The following is a 4476-nucleotide window of genomic DNA, read 5'->3' as shown; positions in this document are numbered from 1 at the left end:
ACATTGGAAATTTTATTGATCAAATTACTATAATTATCTAAAATCAACAACTTCATTCATTCTCTGTACTTTACTATGAATAAAGAAAATATAATTGGCCGTGCGTGAACAATTGCAAAAACAACCCAACATTTATTAATTATTGACCTTGACTTTTATTTACAGTCATAGCAAAACAAATTGTTACAGGAAATTGTTTTTTTTAATTTGAATGGAAACTTTACCTCTGAAGGTGTTAAAGATAATTTTGAAATAAAACAACGATGTCCACTATTGCTTGTGGTAATGACCACTATTTCAATGACTCGATTGCCTGATGATATCACCTAAAGTCTAGTCACATTACATAAGCAATTTTCTAATCGATGTTTCTTAATAACATAACCAAACCACTTGTAACATAACCAAGAAATCGATTTTTAAAACTAAAATATTTTAAAATAAACTCTAACATTTAAAAAAACTCTTAAAATATTTATAAATAAACTCTTTATAGAAGGGTGACCCACAATTCATAAATAAATAAATATATAAATAAGAGTTTTAACACCAACTAGATGCATTCCCCCCGCATTGCGGGGGTCGGAAGTTGTTACTGTGTGTGCAACTATAGTCATTTCCTGATGATGTTTGTGGATAAATATGACTTCCAAAGATTGAATTAACTTTATTTATGAATCTTTTCTTCTTCAATTGCTTGTATGATTTGCACAAAGTGTTCCTCAAAGCTTTGATTAGAACACAGTGTTTATCAGAAGAACATAACTGGTGGTCTCCAGTGATCCTGAAAATCAAAACAAAAAAGCATATCTCAGAAATTCAGTTACAGAATATGGAACTTAAATAAGTTAATATGACTAATAGAATATGAAGGTTTACATGAATTATCCTAAAGGTGCAGAGACAGAATAAATAACATGAGATGTAGTACGCAAATAGGTGAAACAAAATCTAATACTAATATTCAGAAAGTTGAATTCAGAGTAAAGGTATTAACAAAAATCTACCTTACATCCATGGTTTCCATACCTCAGTCTCATGTCTATTGTGTTATAATATTGATTTTCTAGAAAATGCCGAATTGCCACTATGCTTCTTTGAAGGGGCCATTGTTGTAATAACTATCTTAATATAAAAAAAATTTATCAAATAATTATTAAAAGAAATGTATATTAATAAATAAATAAAATACAAAAACTAATATGGAGCACCTTCAATTTCTATATCATTTGTCTCTGGAGTTGTCAATGATTATTTCATCACTGGTGGAGAAAAACCTATATTTTCAAATTTTATTAGTAAAACCAAATGATTAAAAATATATTATATTTTTTAAAAAAATACCTTTCACTTGCGTAGCAGAAGGCAACATCAAAATCATGTCACTAAACTCCACCTAAATTCATCTCCAACCTAAACATGAAAATAAATAAATAAAATTATTTTCACTGTTTATTTACACTTTTTTAGTATAATTAAAATTAGGTAATATATATATATATATATATATATATATATATATATATATATATATATATATATATATATATATATATATATATATATATATATATACTCATCCACCATAAACGTAACCTAGGGCAACTCCTGTTGGTATGCACACGTAAAAGATTCCCAATGATACTGTTCTCTGTAAAAAAAATGTTTTTTGAATACCGGGGTATTTCCGTCATATGTACAAATAATGGGTGATTGGTTAAAAAAATGGAGCGTGAGTTACGCTGGTATTGTTGTCAATAAACGGAGCTGTAAGAGTAATGAACGAAGCCTCAACAACACCAAGTGCTGCAAAAGTCAAAACAGATAATCCAACTCCAAAATGATTTTGAGCCAGTGTTTTACTGCAAAAGTCAATCTTTTCATTCCCTCAAGATTTATCCTTATTATAACACAACTCTCCATATATGCCCCTCTCGAAGCAATTTTACTGCAACTTACAATATTACCCTTTTTCTGTATAATGTGCCATATGGGATATCTGTGAATCCGTATGCTAGAAAAAAGTATCTAACCTTCTGCCAAATCATCACATAAATGTGCTATTTTTTATTTATTTCCCTATTTACCCCTGTCATTTGTAACCTACTGTTTTGTTTAGGTTCAACATGTAATAAGTAATAAATCATTTCTTCCTTCCAATTTTGGATGATCCCCTGATTTGTCCCTGTGTTTTGTGTCCCATTCTTTTAATCGACTTCACTATGTGGTCTACATACCAGGCCGATAGGTCTAAATTTTTTTTCTTTCCTAATTTACCCCTGTTTTTCTTATCATACCAATTTCATTACAGAAATATAACATCCGTTTAATATGCTATTTTTTTTCTTTTATGATTTGCCAGTGTCTTTAGTATGTCACTTCTTCCATTTCATTGAATAAGTGAAATTTTTTTTTATAACCTTTTTCTGTTGTCGTTCAGTATGAAAAAGTTTACAATTTAAAAGATTGGTCATCCTGTTAGGTATTTCAACAGTCTTGGTGATTTTTTTTTTTTGTAATTTTTTATCACTTCCTACAGGTTAAACTTCCCACACATACCCCTCTGATAAAATAAGTTGTTGCATACCTTCATACCGTTGATTTATACTTACTGTCCGATGTGCCATATGAGATATTCGTGAATCTGTTGGGCACAATAAAAACTTAAACTTTTATCATATCATCACATAACTATTAACACATTTTATTATTCTCTAACCTACCCCTGTCTTCTATGTCCTACCATTTACGTTAGGTTCACAATCTCATACTTCCTTACTATTTTATGCATTGAATTCTTAGTATACACAACATACATTCCACACGATTCATGTTTTCCATACTTGCCCTATAAAAACCAATTTTCTTCTAAATAACAGGATTACTCAATACCATCCCACATGGTATATTGGATATCTATGAATTCATTTGCCAATAAAAAAAATTTACTTTTTCTCATGTCATCAAAAAAATATGGTACTTTTTTTTAAAATTTCCCTAATTTACCCCTCTCTTTTCGTGTATATCTTGAAAAAGGAAATAAGAAGGTAAATATCATTAATGTGATGTTTTAGAGCTACGATTGCTTTATACAGATATGATTCCAACTAATAAAAAGGTAACCAAAAAGGATCGAGTGCCTTTTCTGATTATGGTATGAGAAAAAAGACCAAGAAGTCACTTTCTGATTGGAATGGAAAGTGACAACTTCAAACTAATTCAACCTAGAAGATTCACTGAAAATCCAACATAGACACCATAAGTGCATAACCGATGCTCGAGAATGTAATCTAACAACCACAAAGATGAATCTGAAAATAGGCTTTTACATCTCATGATTTGTGTTTCCTGAAACCTCACATTATTAGGATGAGGATACCCTCTTGGTGGTATCTATTTTCCCAATTACAAAGATAAGCATTGATGTTACATAGTAACGATACTCTGTTTTCTGGTATTACTTTATACACTTAGAAATACTCAGTAATAAGATCTTTCACAACCCTACAGTCTACATATTTCCAGGCAATCAGAAGATGAAAAGTTGGTCTTTCTTTCCCTAAAAATTTTAACTCTTAACCTAGCGGATCATCATACATGAAAAGTTATTCAAGTTCACAAATCTGTTAACATGTAGTCATTTAACGCAATTATGCACATAACCAATCAAATACAAGAGCAAACAGAGAATCATGTCAACAGGAACTGGAAATTCAATAGAGAGGGAAACATGATGATACATAAGTGTTAAGCTGGCGAAAAAAAACTAGAGAAGTTATTATGCTTGAGAAGTTTGGGAAAAAGGTCCTTACCGAACTCAGGAGGGTCCCGGACGATGAAGCTGTTATTCGTAGCGCAAGGGAAGAACCTTATCGGTAGCAGGATCATCCACCATATCGTAAGTCGTGACCAAGAAGGGCGGTGGAACATTGATAGTGGACATCAGAGGCGGCGTACGCGGCAGAGCAGCAGTACCGCAGCCGACCTCACTATCTCTGTAACATCCGAAAAATACAACCAATTTAAAATTTTCAAAACAACCTGATTTTCATTAAAATGTTTACAAAAAGGTTTTCAATACAAGTCATTAGAGTATTCCCAGAATCACATTGCTACAAAATCATGAGGAGCGGTACGATCGCGCCTTCGCCTTCCACAGTCTCCTGAAGAACCTGAAAAACATTAAACCACAACTGTAAGCCCGAAAGTTTAGTGAGATACCCCCAAAATACCAACCACGCATACGCTCTTCCAGGCTACGATCTTCCGGTCCAAAACATATAAACATACATAACATAACAGAACATAGAACGGCCATGCATATCGGGTCTACCGTGTGACTGGTCCGCCGTATCGGCCTTCAGTCCAACGGATCCATCCTCCAGGTCTAGTCATGTCCTTCGAGTCTACAGTGGGGTTGGTCCGCCCGCATCGGGCCTTCAACCCACCTGGTCCACTCTCCGAGTCTACAGTGTG

The 4476-nt window shown here is 32.8% G+C and overlaps 1 long non-coding RNA gene across 1 annotated transcript; it reads right to left on the bottom strand.

Moving 5' to 3' along the window:
* Positions 1-487: 487 nt before the first annotated feature.
* On the bottom strand, positions 488-1805 carry LOC145033918 (uncharacterized). The gene is made up of 6 exons (XR_013677774.1): positions 1742-1805; positions 1597-1651; positions 1345-1413; positions 1212-1277; positions 1008-1121; positions 488-784 (listed from the first exon to the last, which is right to left on the bottom strand). It is a non-coding gene; the product is annotated as an uncharacterized LOC145033918 (long non-coding RNA).
* Between the last annotated feature and the right edge of the window lie 2671 nt (positions 1806-4476).

The sequence above is a fragment of the Lactuca saligna genome, chromosome 3 (assembly GCF_052625555.1).
Source record: "Lactuca saligna cultivar CGN05327 chromosome 3, ASM5262555v1, whole genome shotgun sequence".
In the NCBI taxonomy this organism is placed as follows: Eukaryota; Viridiplantae; Streptophyta; class Magnoliopsida; order Asterales; family Asteraceae; genus Lactuca; species Lactuca saligna.
This window is presented reverse-complemented; position numbering and strand designations above follow the sequence as displayed.